Genomic DNA, 18,714 nt, shown 5'->3' with positions numbered 1-18,714 from the left:
CCAAGCCGTATATATATAACTAGGAAGTCAGGATGGCCGATGAGACGATCATATCTCAATATCTCGTGGAATTGTTTTGAAGGCTGATATTCATTTCATTTGTATATGATGAGATTTACCTTATCAGTAGATAAGATTACCTGTAATTATCACCTGGGTTTAGTCTGACTACAAGAACACCCAGTGGAGTTACGTCGCCGAGACTGTTCGATGGATTAGCTAATCGTTCGAGATCAATGGTAAACAAATTATCGTTCAGTTGGATATCAACAGTACTGTGTCGGAAGTCAAGCTTCGTAATCGCTGTCTCCGATACTTTTCTATGATCAATAAGTGTTACCTGTACCTTAACAATAGGGTTACCTGTATGAACACAATAGCTCTAATCACCAGGTATTTTGGTGGCTTTCTCAGGCTCATACAGGTGAGGTATACAGGTAAACTCTACATCTCTTTGACTAATTGTTGCTAGGAAATAATGGTATTCTGAAATTATTTACCGATCTGTATGAGAAAATTAGACTAAATATTGAAATACAAGAACTATTTATTTAAGTTGTTTTGACTTTGTGTAAATATTTTTACGAGTGCATGGCTCTGTCTGGAGAATTTTTTTGACAGTTTTCATTGTTTAATTACTGTTTTGTTAATCTCTTCCAGATCTAATGATTAATCTATTGTTGTTTTGGAAGGAATTCCTGGACCATTGTGAAACTCCACATAAACAATGATAATATCTTTAGAACATTTATTTAGCACCCGGCTGGACTTTCTCCTGCATGTCAGCGAGTCTTTGTCACCGAAATTATATTTGTGTAGAGCGGCAACATGCCAATCATGGCCGTAATGAAATTGACATTGTAAACATTGTGATTCCATTTTGGTCGTATTGAAAACAATCAGTAAGCGTTACACAACGGTCAGTCCGGTTGGTCATCCTTTTCCCTAGAGCTGTATGGACAGCACACCCGCTATTATACCTGCCCACTGACCAATACAACACTCACCAGGTGTATAGACATTTACCTGTGTTAAGGCTTAGCTGTCAAGTATACCTGAAATGTGATCTCTGATTACAGGTAGATGGTCGCAACTACAGCTGTGTGTATGTAGTGATTTTCTACTCACTCGAGGTGTAACAACATTTACTCGGAATATCCATCATAAACTCAGGTATGTCTTTTTCATCTTTCATACATTCGTTGCATTTTTATTTATTTCTATGTTTTGTATATTAATTCACATAAATCTTTAAATGACACATTCAGAGAAAATTTATATGTCAAGTAGTTTTGTTATTATGATCATGCTACGTACTTCACCTAATTTTAAACTGTTACTTAAGAAAAAATTAAATTGTTTATTTTTGTATTTTCTAGTAATAAGTAAAAAGTATTTTTAAATATTCACTATGTAGAATTAGACAGAAAATATAATATTGTCATTGAAAACTGAATCTGAAACTGAAAAAAAAAGTTAATATTTAGTAACAGCAAGTTTATAATAGTTAAATTTTAGAATTAGGTCTGAATCAGTATCAAGCCGACACAAGGTTATGAAAGTAATGAAGAACTACAATGCTTTGTTTAAAAATGTCTTTTTTCATAAGAGGTTAGAATATATGTAGGCTAACTATTTTTTTTTTTTTCATAATTATAGAAAACATGTATTATAGTTGTCCTGTTTAAAATCTGTTTGATCCATTCATCGACGAGCCACTATCTTGATTTTTCTGTCTTTTTTTTTCAATTATAAAAGTTGAAGTATGTACGTATGAACGAACTTGTATAGGATACGAGACTGTTGGTGACATAGGATAACAGTGTAATTTGTTATAAAGACCCTGTTGGCTGAGTAGAAATTGTCTTGTCCTATTTTTCATATTCAGTGTACATTTCTGGAGGTGCCTTCAACGAATAATTACATATAATTGAAAAATTTGTACCTGATTGTAAAGTAGAAACGAAGACTAATTCTCTGACGATTTATAGATGAGCAAGGTGAGATCGGGTTCGTAGGGTATAATGTGTCAGACGTTTTCATTGGTTGACTGACTTTCCGTGTATATGGTTACCTTTGGATGATCTCCCCTTTGTGTCATAATTTCCTGTCAGATTGTATTCATTGTTTTCTTGGCCGATACTGAGAACAGTGATTAAGACAGTTTTTGGTGTCCTTCCAAATTTCCGTTGTGAATTACGAGAATTGGCATTAATAGATTAATGTGTCGGACGTCCATTTCAAATTAAGAAGGAAATTAAATCAATCAGAGAATTAAGTTTGTAGGCTGATTGTATATAGCTAGATTATAATATTAGGGAGTTGTTGTATACTCCTAAGATGTGTGGGGATCGGGCGGTCCGAGTTGTGATGTTGCACATTAACTTGGCAAGAACCGGTCAGTTGTGGTCATTGGCTTGGCCATATATACCCTTAGGGAGCGTGGGAATCAAAGTTCAATAGTTATAATCTGCAACTGTGTATATTAAAATTAATATGTAAGTGAACATATGGCAAACTTTTCCCTGTAGACTTATCAATCCTGTATTTCCACGCCCTTGCAGTAATGGTACTTACATATACAAGTGTATATATAATTATGCATTACAGTGAAACCTGACTTATCCGACACTGGCTTTAATGACAACCTGTATCATCCGACGATATCTAACGGAACAGCTACATACTCTATTATCATTACCAATACTGACTTTGCTGATACACTCTCATATCTTTGTTAGATGTTTTTAGTTCTATTTAGCTTAACACTTTAATAAAAAAAAATCCAACAGTAGTAAAAATGTATTGTAGAAGTAGGTCACTGTGACTTACTTATCACCATTAATTTGCATGGTTATATTAGATTTCCATTTACATTATTTTTGTGTTTTTTACTAGAATTTAGATTTATTTAAAGTCTGTTGATTTCCTATTTGAAATATAATTGGAGCTAGACCTTGAGGCCAGTCATCTCCTGTCTGTTTTAAATTATAAATTAACAATGATTTTTAAATTCAAAGAAAATTTTGGTAGTGATCTAGTTGAGGACACTCTTTGTTTAAATATAATCATTGTCTGTCAGACTCAACTGAGGTGTTCCTGCTTATTCTGGCTCTGAATCAAACGTTTTGACAACCTAAGGTGTTATTGACAAGAGATCAAAGGAGTAGGTACCTGTTGAACCTATTCGACACAGATCTACTTTAGCAGTCACCTGTAGCTAAAGATCAGGAATCTAATATCACGAATCTATCATCAAATGTACCCCTTTTTGCTGGATCGGTCTTTCTCAGTTTGGGAACTCACCGGGATAAATATTTGATTTGATCCGAAAATCGTTTCGCTAAAATGATGACAAATCACCTGACAGAAAGCTAATCATGCAGAAAATTGTACAATCACTGAGCCAGCTGGGAAATTTACCTCCCCTTTTGGAAATCTTTTGTAAATATGTTGAGATTTCTTCTTGCTTCATTATATTGCCATAAGTACATCAACATTATTCCTTATTAATGAAAACTTTTAGAATTCATATTTCTGGCCAGATGAACCCGTCACTTTGCAGCCTGATTTGATCCTAATTGGTAAATTTCATATTGAAACTTTAGTCAGAAATGAAAATAGAATCAATGCAGCGTTAACTGAGGTCATGAATTAAAGATGAGCTGGCCTCGTGAGTATTGAGGAGGGCGGGACCGATCAGACTTAAGTTATATAAGGGAACGGCTAATGGTCCAACAGCTATATATATTACCTTTGGGTTTACCTACAGTCAGGAGTAAAGTACGGTATATCTACCATATTCATCCGAGATTTCTCTTGATGAGGAGTTAAATTATGGGTCTTGATCACCAGGTGTCAAATCTTACTTTAAGAGTGATGATTGGTGTGGAGTTTCCTGTTTTCCACACACAAAAGAGCTACGGTGTCACTGTCAGCATCGACCAATTGTCATTTTACTATTATGAGTCATTAGGTGATCTATCTGTAGGAGACATACATGTATATCCTTTTTTTCGTTGGCATTCAAATATTTAATGCATTTAGACATTCATTGACCATTTTATGTTAATTGCAGATATTTTCACTTTTTGTCAACAGAAAAATATGGTCTCAGGTAATCCTTTAATTTCTTGATGGAGGTATAAATATATACATGTATTTCATTCCCTTCTTATAATTTGTTGTCAGTTGTAAATTACGCTTCATCCATCTGTATATGCATATGTCCACGAAATTTGGAAGAAGTTTTGTAGATTTTGCCATTCACTCCTGATTTGGGAACAGATGCAGATATATTTTCTGTTGGAATCAAACGTTTATTCAGAGCAGCCTAATTGGGAAATGTTTTCCCCCAACCATACAGGGGTCTACATAGAGTCATTTCCAAACAAAATCTATAGACAATAGAAAGTAACAACATAATATTACGTCATCAGTAAGAAATGTTTTTACAGGCATACATATGTTTAAACCAAGGAATTTGTGTGTCAAAGTACATAAGTCTGGTATTATGAAAATGTTATTTATATATTACATATATATATATATAAACCCACCTAGCCTGTATATTTGCACAGTGTTTGTTCCACCAGTTTTTTGTGTCCGTGAGAAACCCATTGTGACTGACTCGCGCCTCTAATGAATGGACGTTTACCGGACTTCCAAACAGACCTTTCTGATACTTTTGATATGAATTGCGTCAGTACCATTTACACCAGACAACTGGGCGTTGTGTTCTGAGTATTTATACCAAGTACCTGTCAAATACCACAGCTCTGGTCTGTCCATGTGGACACAAACTGGACACAAACTGGACACAAAGGCAGTGGTCAGTATCGGTGACACATTCATGTTGGTGTTTGATGGGTGGTCACTGCAGACCAGCTGTTTCGACGGAATGTTTACCCTTTGTAAGAACGCAATTGTATATTCAATGAAAGTTTAAAATTAGAATGACTGGTATATTGGTATGCTACATATACATAGATTGAGGTTCTGAATGTCGATCCCAGAAAATTAACCCCTAAATGACGGGTTTTCACCAAAAATTACAGTTTGTATATCATGGGTACAATATTATAAAAATCTTTCAAATATACCCCACAGATGGCATCCTGTCGGGTTACACTGTGAAGTTCCATTAAATCTTAAATCTATGGGGCCCAATGAAGTGACTTTGGAAATTAACTCAATCAGATTTATGAAAATAATTACAATATTTTGATCAACTCCAATGTAAAGTATACATACCTTGTGTATCTTCAGCATTTTTTGCATTTTACTCAAGAATATATCTGTTGAAAATGAAATGTAAATAACAAAATTGTTTAGATTGGTATTTTGTTGCTAAAAATATGTTCTGACCTGAAGATAAAGTTTTAAGTGTTTGTTTCATTGTTGATAAATAAATATAGAAATCACAAAACTGCCAGAGGTTGAAATGTTATCACATACAACTGAGCCTTGAGGCCCGACTAGTAATTCCATTTGTGTAATGACTTTTTAAAAATATCTTCATATTTAGTTTCAAATATTCAGCATATCTTAAAAAAATTGTTAACTGTGTATACATGTTTACTTTTTGATGTTTGATGAAATCATTTGAAATTGAACTGCATCAAGAAATGTAAGTATATGGCTTATATTTTTCATCAGAACAGAAAAGAAACATGATAGGGAATTTTTTTTACAAAATGTATCCCGATGTATAAATTGTCGTTAAATTCACAAGTATCATTTGAAAACATAACCTCCAAATTATGATGTATTGCGTGAAGAATATAGTATTTGAGTAAAAATTAAGAAAAAATCACTTATAATTTATTACAAAGTTATAAAATGCGAATTTCAATTTTTCGAATTAAATTTTGCCAATCAAAATTCTGAACAGGAAATAAATGTTTATAGAGTGCCTGAGGACATTGCTAACATTCCTTTGCAAAGTAAGACTTTTTTTAGAAATGAATTAATTGTATTAATCAGAAAGTAAGAAGGAATTAAAAAGATTATCAGGGGAGATAATTTCAGTTACTTTTCCCTTTGATATAGGGACTTAAACTTAATAAATAGCCTGTGTTGACCCAATGAGGTAATTTTCAAGGGAGATAACCAAGTCATATTCAAGGGGGATAATCATAGTTATGTAATGTTAGAGGCTCATGTTCAATAATTAAAGGCACACTCATTGTTGATTAAGGTAAATAATAGAAAACCAGTGTTGTGTATCAATGTGGAATTTCTTACAGAGATTAAGTAGAATAGAAAACCAAATTGTGTATTTAGGTTGAAAGGTATATGTTGTAACAAACCCTGGATTTATACCTACAGGTGGTTAATGGGATTATCCGGGGATTATCTCAGGAGACACTGTGTCTTTATTTGGATAAGTTCTCGATGGACATTTTTACCTGTGAGCCTAATTTCCACAAGGATGAGTCACACTACTGAAAAACCTGTGCAGACAGGAACTTAAGTAAAACAGAAATTAAATTTTCTGAAACTCAGAAAAAATTGGTGAATATTGACTGTTTTTGACTGATTTTTTTTTCAAATATGTATCTTCATATCTTCATTATTTTAGATTGATAAAGTTAAAAACAAAGATTTTTGGTAGGAGGGTACTTTTTATGCAAGGAGGGTACATTTTATGCAGGAATAGAAAGTATCCAGACACCATTTGGTAGGGGGGTACATACCGGGGGTATGCAGGGGATTTTTCTAGTTTTATTAGGTACCTAATGAAAACTAGAAGAACCTGCCTCCAGCCTGTTGAGATTGTTACTTCTTGACCATGATAAATAGATTCTTGTCACAAATGATTTATTTCTGATATAACAAATAGTTCTCTAATTCTACAAGAAATATTTGAAAGAATTTTTATCCCCCGACTCATCCTGAGATATGAATAATGTATTTATGTGGATAAAACTATTCTGTCAAGAAAGACTTGTTAGTGTGTGATTCACTTTTGTTAAGAATGCATGACAATCATTTAACATTGCCGATGAATTCTGATCCAATTGTGGAATGAAGCGTGTATCTGGTATCTCCATGTATGTATATACCGAGTAGGATTAAGGGTCTGTGTGATATGTACTAAAAGTAAACATTCACCATCAAAGAGCTCGCCACAAGGGGGGTAATTAAGTAGGTATAAATACAAATTGAGCCTTTTGATTTCTGCTTTTAACAAAGCGGTGTGAAGTACTATCACAGTCATACCGAGGATGGGTTGTCAGTCAGAAACCTATTGTTTTACCTGTGCTACGTACTTTAATGTCCGAGTCATATTGTGACACGGTTGGTCGACCAGGACTGTAAGTATATATGCGATACATCAAACGTGATTGGCTCACTGAACCTGAACAAACAGCAAAATTATTATGTGAAGAAATATTTTTGTGATCTTCACAAAAAAAGGATATGATTTCTGTTGAATTTCCCAGTTTTTATGTTGAGTACCGAGGACGTCGCATATAACTGAATCAGTTGATGTTCATTCTTCGTCGTTTGACAATGAGCCTTGAATCCGCTATGATAAGATGTGAGTATAATGTTGTAGCTGTTATCTCTATAACATTGTAAATGTTAAGATGCTTTAAATGTCCCCAGTCAATATCACTGTAGTTTTGTAGATAGAGTGCTGATAGGGAAAATCTCTTATGATTTCTACCTGTCAGGTAAATACAGCGATAAAAATCACTAGTAGGTGTTTGAATATTTATATTCTAAATATATGATGAAGTGTTAAAAAAAATCTCTAAGATTTGTAAACCTGATGTTGATTTACTATGCGACAAGACAAAGTGTGATTTTGAAAGGAAAGTTTAATGATTTCATCAAAAACATTAATGTAAGTATACTTATGTTGACATGCTCTTTTGTGTAAGATTTAGCTATCTATGAGAGTACAGAGATTTTTGTTTTTGATTGTTGTCAATTAAAATTTAATACATTTCAGTTTATAGAAAAAAGTCTGAAAACATCATTATCTTTACATTACCTGTATACATATATATATATTTATGTAATTAGATAATTATATAGACTTGGACACAAAAAATATGATAGTCAAAATTAAAAAAAAAATAATAATAAAAATTCAAAGTTGATACATCACTATTTCAAATTTCAGAATTAAATGCATATGAGGTATGATATTTATTTTCTTAGTTGAATCTTTATATTGAGAATACCTGACTTTAAAAGGTGTCTTTTATATTTTACGTATCCTTACGCTTTCCACAGTGAGTGTATAGCAGCTATACATTATTCATATGACACCTGTACTAGAAATTGTCAATACTTCAGTAAAAATTAATATTGTACAGTCATATTCAAAAATGTTTTCTCTAGCAGAAAGCAGGAAATGTCACATCTTAATATTGAAATTAATCTTTAAGTTAAAATCTCTATCCTTACTAGATATCGTCAATGATGTCTACTGGCTGGTAGATTGAATTGATACTCTAAATATGGAATGTAACAAGAGAACATAAAAATGTCAGATTTTGACAATATAAGTAAAAAATATTATCTATGATAATAAACAAGGTCGGTGAATGGTAAGGCTGACACATGTTTATATTACAGCTGTTTTCCTTAAACTTGATGTCAGAAAATATGTCCTGGGATGACTGTGTTCGGCAAAATAAATTCAGACGGGAAAAAAAACCAACAAAAAACTTAAATATGATTATTGTGTTAAGCGGATATATTTTCTGGTCTGCTGGAGTCTTGTGTTGTATAGCTAATATGTATAGTAGTTGTGTCTCCATAATGAATTTAAAAACTAAATCTGGTTTCACCTTTTCTGCTTAAAAAAATTATAAGGGAAATATGTTAAGATACAAACATTTCATTGATTTCTGAAGTCAGGTGTTCTTTTTATGACGTAGCCATTCAATATTTCGTCTGGTACCTCATATTTACAAAAAATATCAATAATTACCTCTAAATGATTAAAGAAATGGATTTTTTCTGCCTGCCTGTCTGTCGTATGTTTTGACACATTTGTATCAAAGCAGATTTCTGCTATTTTTACAGCCATTATGATTTTGTCATTAAGGCTTCGTCGATTTAATAAGATTTTACATCTGTTTAATGACTTTTTTAAGTCTTACCACTCGGCGAGTTACATATCTGATATGGCGAGATGGCGTACCTGTACGATTACCTGTGATTAGGGTAACCAACCATAACACACAAGAACAGGTGCAAAATGTAACTCAATGTCATGTGTCCCTATACGGATACAGATGCTACATACCACAACTAGCGCCCCCTATACTGATGATGACTTTGTCTCACCTGTAATTATCTTACCTGTAAGCATTTTGCCTGAATGATCAAATCCCTGTACACGCAACATTACATACTACGTACGTACACTTTGGGGGAAAAGGTAAGATTTTCTAAATGCTTATTTATTTCTTAATTAGATTGATTTCTTGAAGGTTTCTGATAACCGGTAGCTATAAGCTTAAAATTAATTTCAAATGAAAATATAATTGGAAAAATACTTATACATTTTTTTGTATGTATGGCATAACCTTCAAAACAAGTTCAAAGGGCTAATGATCTATGTATTTGATTGACCTCGCCTCCACCCGAACTTTGAGGTACATTTCTTACCTGTTGAGGGTTGATTTATATCTGAGAAGTGTAACATAAGCTAATTTCATGCAAGAGGCCGGCCAACATGGTGGGTATTTAGTGAAAGATTTAGTCTGATCTGAGACAGACCTATCATTAGCTTAGGAATAAGCTGAAACTTGCTTTTGTGTATTTCTGACACCTCAGGACGGAGGTGATAGAATATCTCAAGCCGTTTCAACCTCAGTTTTGGGTACACGGCAAGGTGAGGCTATTTTACGACAGTTCATACCTGCCTTAAATGACATTTCAGTTAAATGTTACAAGGTGACGTACTAATTAGCGGCCACCTTTGTTGTCCATTGACCAAAGGTCAGTCTGCGTGTGACCTTGTCGATATGTCCTCTCACCTTGAGGTTTATGGTCTGCCTGGGTGTTGGGCTTGTTGGAACCCCAGGGCCTCAGTTCAAGGCCCATAATTAGGCCTTTTAGTAGCCGTCTGTTTACGACCAGTCTGAAATTGACTAGACATGTGCCCACACAGACTTGCTGTACAACTAGGGTCAGGAGATTGTAGGTTTTATTTCTCTGACTTTTAATTAGTAACATAAAAAGTCAGCCATACAAAGAGGAAGCATTTCCAAATTCATAAATTCAGTATCTTGTCAAGACATAACACCCCATTTTGTCCCTACAAAGTGCCAAATGTAATGTTTAGAAGTCTCTTATCCTTCCAATGATCACTTCACATCTGTTTCATGCTAGGTGGCCATCTTTAACTTTCTAAAAACTTTGATTATCCTTGGTGTCAGTGCATTATTCCTAAAAGTACATCTGCTGAATCGATATGGCGGCAACAACTTAAAGTTTCAGACGTACTTCCAAAAGAATTTACCACCATCTCAAACATCTATCAGGTGTATTCTGGGAGCAGTTTTAGGGGATTAAAATTCACCTTTACATTTCGTTAATGTACAAAACCAAATGCAAGTGGTTCAAATGTGTTATTAGATAATTATATAATTGAAAATGGTATCAAAGAAAAGCAAATGATCATAATGTCATTTCATATATTTGAAGAAAAAATAATTTTCTCCCTCAGAATGAAAACCCTTTTAAAATCTTTTCTTTGTCTGGAGTATGATCTGGTTATAATCTGTCGGAGTCGTGATGTTTCACCTGCCGCCTCTATTCTGTCGTTTGAAATGATTGAGTCCTTGATCAATTATCATCCTAATCATCATCGCTGGGCAGTCCCTGAAATTCCTTACTGTAGTTATGTAAATTTGTTTTTCAACTGAGCGATTTGACAGGTTATTATTTGATAAGGTTTTTACTCATGAGCTTTTTGATTAATAACGTTAGTTGTAGTTTATTACGATGGATTGTTATGGTGGTATAGACTTTGTTTTCCTCCACCAAACACATGGCCATCCATCATATCCTCGTTTGATTACTGTACCATATATAGTCATAGATCAGTATATATATATATAAACCCTGTAACATGCTCAGAGACATTATATATATCTATGACTAATGTGTCTTATCGTGTACAAATAATGCTTTCTCATGTAACCTTTCATTTGAGATAATATTTGTTGAGAAAACATATGTCATATTATTTTTCTTAGTAGTCCTTGCTCAATATTTCCGTCAATTCATTCCTGCGTCGTCCGAGTTCTTGATCAATAAATAGTAAAGGAATTGAACGGAAACCAGGCATAGATGCTGGAATCCCAGTTAAAACTAAAGCTTTGTAAATATTCTATATTTGCAATAATCCGTGTCAAAAAATATTGACAATTGTTTATCAGCAAAGAAAGTTCTGCTAATCTCTGCTCGCACTGGGTGAGATTTCGTGCCCCCCATCGGGACAAAATGTGGAGAATTTCTTCCGTAATTTGACAGGTGATCCTGTGATCTGCTGTGAGTGTTACAGTTTGTGACGGCCGATTGTTGACACTTTTCCGCAGAAATTCCTACACACCTGTCCCATGTCCAAGACTCCGGATTGTGATATTGACCTCAGAGTAACTGTCTGGGACTCGCTATATCATTAGACAAGACGATATCGATATTAGGACTATTAAGTAAGACTGTTTGACTTGTCTTCAATCGATTCATGAGTCAAACATTTGTCTGTATTGCTTTTAAGATATATCAAACCTTATAGTCCACACCTAATCATAAGCTGTATATATAATATATTGTAGATGTGTCCTGACAGGAATACAAAAACACTCCTTTCTTCATTTTCAAATATCATTTTATATCATAAATTGATTAAAGTATTTAAAATACTGTAAAAGTTGAGTTTTAGTGTCAAATTTCCATACACTATATACGTATATAATTTGAAGCATGTTAAGAATTTTTTATTTGCACACCTGTACATGTATAAAGATCTATCACCCTGCTAAGAGACCATCTGTAAAAAGACCACCCTGGTTAAGAGACCACCTTTATTAAGAGACCACCCCTGTAAAGAGACCAGCTTTATTAAGTGACCACCTCTGATTAAAAGACCAGTTTTATTAAGAGTTCACCCTGGTTAAGAGACCACCTTTATTAAGAGACCACCCCTGTAAAGAGACCAGCTTTATTAAGTGACCACCTCTGATTAAAAGACCACCTTTATTAAGAGTTCACCCTGGTTAAGAGACCACCTTTATTAAGAGTTCACCCTGGTTAAGAGACCAACTTTATTAAGAGACCACCCTGGTTAAGAGACCACCTTTATTAAGAGACCACCCCTGTAAAGAGACCAGCTTTATTAAGTGACCACCTCTGATTAAAAGACCAACTTTATTAAGAGACCACCTCTGATTAAAAGACCAGTTTTATTAAGAGTTCACCCTGGTTAAGAGACCACCTTTATTAAGAGTTCACCCTGGTTAAGAGACCACCTTTATTAAGAGACCACCCCTAGTTAAGAGTCCACCTTTATTAAGAGACCACCCCTGTAAAGAGTCCACCTTTATTAAGAGAGCAATCCTGATAAAAGACCACCTTTATCTAAGACACCGTCCTTGGTAATAGACGTTAAGAGACCACCTGTACATAGAGGATATATATCCTTGTTAAAAGATCACCTGCATTATGAGACCACCTGTATATGGAGACTATCCTTGTTAAGAGACCAGCTTTATCAACAGACCTCACCTGATAAAAGACTACCTGTAATTAGAAACTCGAACTGTTAAGATATCCCCCCTGTTAATAGACGTGACCTGTATATAAGGGACTACCTGTACAAAGAGACTTTATATATCCTTGTTAAGAGACCACCTGTATTATAAGACCACATGCATTATGAGACCACCTGTATATAGGCGCCTATCCTTGTTAAGAGGTCACCTGTATTATAAGACCACTCTACTCAAATCTCCATTGTTGTCATTTCCATCGTCGATGTATCAGACCTGTATAAACAGATCACTTCAGCAAGAACCCATAGACAGCTCCCAAAGGGTTGAATGTACTTCAGTATCTGAATCATGAGTCAATCAGATAAGAGATTTATGTTTTTTTGTGGAACTAGAAAACAATTATCATTTCTCTCTTCAATCTGTCAATTTTTTTGTATATTTCCTACAATTTTGATAATATTTGATTTACATACCAAGTTGTGTTCCATTAAGAAGGCTATAAGGTTGTTTCCTGTGGTTATTTTACAAGCAGTAGTACAATTTTAGGATCAAGAAATGTGTCATTTTGATGGCATATCTTAACAGTAACTTGTAATATCTTGTGTGTGTACCCATTAACCGGACATTTTATCTATATCTAAACCCCATTTCCGTGCCACCTATGTGTGAGCTTTCAGTAAGAAGGACACTATGTACATTTCACCTTCTATCATTAGAGAGTTCCACATCAATGAACATCCACTCCCCATTTGAAATAATTTACCACTCGAGCGAGACTAGCTATCTGAGGAGAAGTGAATCATCTGGGTATGTTCCTTTCATACATGTTTCATGGGCGAGTTGTTGAAATAATTTCTGGAAATTACGAAAGTTTTGCTTGTGATTGAGCCGGTGATCTGAAGCGTAGTGTTACTCAACTGGAAATGCCAGGCTGACACTAAGTACGAAATTTGTGGATGTGTCACCTGCGATTCATTGTATACAACCGTGTTTCTATAGTTCAGCATCATTACTTTCCTCGAGTAATTTTCATTGGAAATTATAAGATATTAATGTCATTGATCTTCACAAGAGCAGATATCATAAGTCAAATCTATAAAACCGCATTTTTATCTAAATTAAAAAATTATATTCATTTTTCTCTATATAACACCTACCTGTGGGTGATTAATTGAGGTAGGGCTGTGTATGATTAATGGACAAAAAGGATAAAGGCAGGCAGCATTGACTTCGGTATTCTGTTTTTTTGTCCAAGTTACAAATCAATACAAGACTCAATTGGTATGTGAATGCATCTCAATTTACTTTAATTTGGTCGTTAATGTTATAAGTACGACTGTTGATACAACCCAGGTGAAGCATACAGCCAATTAAAGGCATCCCAGCTAGGTGCTCTGCGGTCCATCCAACGTCTTTGATAAATTTTAATTGCTGAACATTAGTCCACAATTCCTGCCGTGGAGCCGAGATTTTACAGGGCTTCAAAACGGGGGGCTGAAATTACTGGGAAGTTTGTCATTTCCTTTGTAGTATTCCACCTGTGGTCCGAGAACAGTAAAAGGACAATTCCATAATCTTCACACTTGTGGAGATGTGTAAAAGAACGATCGGAAATTTCTGCACAGTACCAGCAGGACAGGTGTTTTACGCGAGTTGGACTTCCGAAGCAGTCCATGTAGGCGTCCATGTCAGTCTAATGTAGATTTGTCACCTGTGCTTATTATAAAAGGGCAGGTCGTTTAATTGTTTTCTAGAGTATCATGCGTGTGTTATTTCGGACTGTACATTGTGATGACTGGACATGTCCAGTTTTAATGGGTTATTGGTCAAGATGGATTTCACAGATTTAGTTCTAAATGTATATACATATGTATATATAGAAATGCGAGAATTTTTTCATGAGAAAAGGAGGTCTAATGGCCTGACCTCATAAAGTATACATAAAGTCTTAAAAGGATATCTTTAGTGGGTATTTATTGGAAGTCAGGATTTCAATAATTTTTGTCCTTGATTGTAGAGATTCGTTGGAACTTGCATGCTGGTGAAAATTAATTTATAGGTGTAAAAATTATGTTTTGTAGTCGCCGTTTGGAATTGGCAAACAAGTCCTGCCCCGAACAAACAAATGGCCCGAATAAAAATTGGTACCTATTCTAGTCAGTTGGTCGCGATAAATTTTCCTGTTCTTAATTGTACAGGTACGTTAATGTCGATTACAGGTAAAATCACTTGTGCGAGATCACGAAGCATGTTGGTATTGACTCGTCTGTAATGTGCTAATGCCTTCACTTAAATGAAAATAATTTAATTAAAGTTTAAATGTTTGAATTTCAATTTGGAAAGATTTTTTAATAATTTGTAAAAGGTGTCAAGTAAATTATGGTTAACACTTTACTTTTAAATTGCCCTAAACACTAAATAAATAGATTTACAGTCTAATAAAACATTGACTATGTATCAATTTGACTATGTACAATAAATAGATTTAAAGTCTAATAAAACATTGACTATGATCAATTTGACTATGTACAAATAAGTCTCAACTGAAAATAGGTAAGTGTTAAGGAAATAAAAAAAAACATTTCAGTAAAATTTTTAAAAAATTATGAAAAAAAAAAAATGAAATAGAAATCTCAAAATGATAATTATGATATATATTATTTCTTATGTATATATACATCAATATGTACTCTTAATTTTAAAGCCTTTACGTCAATTGGAGTGATCAAATATTGTTTCTGACAACAAGCTTCAATGGTCATGCAGTTATGTAGATATTTTACAGCCTATATTCTTTACAGTTTGATGTACATGTACAGTGTATCATACAGACCATATATAGTGTATATGATAAAATGTCTTAAACTTGTGGAAAACTGTTACTTCATTTAAACTACTGTAGTATGGTTGTGTATGCATATAATTGTACTCAATATAAAAAAAAAGTTGTCAATTTTTCTTTTCAAAGAGGTAATTAACTTTTCATTTTAGATTGAATGAAATATTAAACATTGTATTATACAAGTCCAAATTTATCTGAAAAATTATGAAAAACTAGATTACTTTACCAATATTAAATAGGTTATATGAATATTCAATATGCATATAAAAATGTTAAAAAATCAATGTTATAAGAAAATATTAAATAATTGTATTTTCAAAAATTTCATTGAAATTTTACATATTTATACCTGAATAAGTCTACATCCATGCATATGAAGAAAGTATGGATACTTCCTATATCACAAAGGAAATGTACAGTTATACAATGTACAATGTGCCCTAAGTATGTTTGTGTAATTACACACTGGTATAGTTTTACACCTGTACATCCTGGTCATTCATTACTCTATCACAGGTATGATCTGCTGTGACATCAGGCTGACATGACCTTGTTTACTTTGGCCTTGTGTCCTTGGGGATTACTGACCATCAAACTAGCCACAGTCATTATGACACTAACACGATCAACACAATACAAACCTTTATTCTTAAAGCGTTATCTTCTTTTTTCATCTGTAAATAATTTCATTTTTTTCAGGATTATCTGTTAAATCTAGAAGTTCCTATTTGGCATTAAAGCCTTACCGAATAATGACAGTCGTGGGTACAGAATTTGTTTTCTTTACCAATAATTATCTTGTCTACTAAATATCTCTGCCACGCCATTGGTCCAGGACATTAAGTGGAAAATATTTTATTACAAATTATCATCTAAACTGGTCATTTATGTAGAATCATTTGGAGCATCTGCCAAATTACTTGTCGGTTAAAATTCCACTGGCTTGGATTTTTAGACTCATGAATATTCATCAATTTGAATATTATTGAATTCTGAACGGTAAGTTGTAATCAACAACTCCAAGGGGGCTGAATTCTTATTGATATATATAATACTGATTGATATATTGGATAACGTTGCTCAGGTGTGAATATCGGCCGAAGATTTGTTGCATTTGTGGACATTTATCTTGTTATATATGCGAATAACTTATTCATGGTGAGTAACATAAAACAGATTTATAACCGTAAATGATGTCACATTGATAATTTATTGAAAATAGGAATTATTTGAAATGGAATAGCAGAATTATTTGATATTTATCATCCGAAATTCAACTTTGACTTTAAACCAAAATGTATTATGTTGGGTGATCATATATATATGAAAAGGTAATTTAAACCTTTCGCTGATCTTAACATCAGTTTTTAATGTCACCTTCATAGAATGTCATAAATTATAAATTTTGTAAGGAAACGTACGAATGAATTGATATATATCATATACTTCGCGGGCAATATTTGACATCCTGTAATAACTTTTGTACTTGTGAAAATTGGAGGCAGTCTTCACAGATTGGATTCTTTATCTTAAAATGTGTGTTGTAAATTTGAATTTTAAATCAATTTGAATTTCAATTTTCATGGGTCAAATCACACTGTCAATTTCATATTTACTTTGTTAAAGTTGTAAGAAGGTTTCTGAGGACAGGCCGTCTTTGTGCGACTGTACATTTAAAATACATTATATGTATCTATAATATATTTAAATATGCAGTTTTATTTCTGGTTTTCATTCAGAAATAAAAATATTATCAAACCAGGAAAATGAAAATCATAATGATCGGTATTTCCATCATACATCATTTTCTATATTTTTGTTTAGAGAATATGCAAATATATTTGAGAATTTTTTTTTACGTAAGGTACATGTCATTTAGAATTGATTAAAATCATATTTCAGCTTTCTTATCACTACAGTTGTATGACATGATTATGTAAATTATCACTGAATTATTCATATCTTTTTAACAATATCATGCACATCAATATATTCCGTCATATTCAAATTGCATTTAAAGTCAAAATTGACTTATAGAGGTCTGTAACCCTGATCTGTTTATTTTTCATGCCATTTTTTGACGAATTATTTTAATGTAATGCATATTGCTTAAAAAATGTTAGAAATGAAAATTAACATCAGAGTAGAATTATTGTTGTGATGGTGGTGTATATTGATGAAGCTATTAAGATGACGGACAGTGGACTATATATATCTAGTGGCATAATTTGGATCACAACAAAAACTACAATAATACGTACCGTATTTATTCATAAATTAGTACCTGCCCACAAAAAGCCCCCTAAATCTTCATTTTTGCAGAGTAATTAATCTTAGAATATATAGTAATATAAAAGTAGTTCAAAAATGGCGCTCCCAAAACTTTGAGTCTAGGTATCAGGGGCTTATTTGAAGATAAATATGGTGGATTACTTGAAGCCTTAATTTTATTTCTCATGAAAACGTAATTACCATTCATCCTAAAATAATCTATATGCACGAAAGATATGTTTGTACATGCAAATTTGGCATGATATTTTCAAATCAAAATTATATATTTTAGTTTTCACAAGTTATATAAATTCATCAATTTGGTGAGAAGTTAGGACATTCTTGACTTAAAATTCAACTGAAATTATCTTAAAGAAATTGTGAAGGTTCTTAAAATGTCAAAAGTTGACCAAGACTTGATTGAAACACACAAATTTTTACTTTTGGCCTAATTATATTAATAAAGATCTGATAAAGGTATACAGTGTCTAAAATTTTATCATGATCAGTCGGTTTCCTGACAACCAGCTACGATCCTAGGTTTACATGAACTATCTACATAGTAGCTAATTCCCTTTACTCTGATACTAGACGTATTTACTCAAACTGACACTTATAGAAACCTATAATTTCACCGGTCAGATCATTGTACCGCTATCTTAAGTGGTAAAATAGCCAGCCGGCCTGCTGAATGGGGGGAGATAGGAGGGCTAGGGGTCGGGTAGCTTTACTGTAGAGGGGTGATTTTCTGTAAGGTAGATAAAATATACTTATCTAGCGATCCTGACATGGATATCTAAACAAATGCTGCAATTAGGGACCGCATGGTAATGTAAATTGAAGAGTAACTGT

At 33.4% G+C, this 18,714-nt stretch overlaps 1 protein-coding gene across 2 annotated transcripts in view; it reads left to right on the top strand.

The window, feature by feature from the left end:
- Positions 1–982: 982 nt before the first annotated feature.
- Positions 983–18,714, top strand: part of LOC117329676 (protocadherin-11 X-linked-like) — a 32,242-nt gene continuing 14,510 nt past the window's right edge. The window contains exon 1 of one of the 2 annotated variants that reach the window (XM_033887746.1): positions 983–1,173. The gene's annotated coding sequence lies outside the window, so the exon portion shown is untranslated. The remainder of the gene's footprint in view (positions 1,174–18,714) is intronic. The other variant, XM_033887744.1, reaches the window with a different exon arrangement.

This window comes from Pecten maximus, chromosome 6 (assembly GCF_902652985.1).
Source record: "Pecten maximus chromosome 6, xPecMax1.1, whole genome shotgun sequence".
Lineage (NCBI taxonomy): Eukaryota > Metazoa > Mollusca > Bivalvia > Pectinida > Pectinidae > Pecten > Pecten maximus.
The sequence above is the reverse complement of the archived record's forward strand: the minus strand, read 5'-3'. Positions and strand labels throughout refer to the sequence as shown.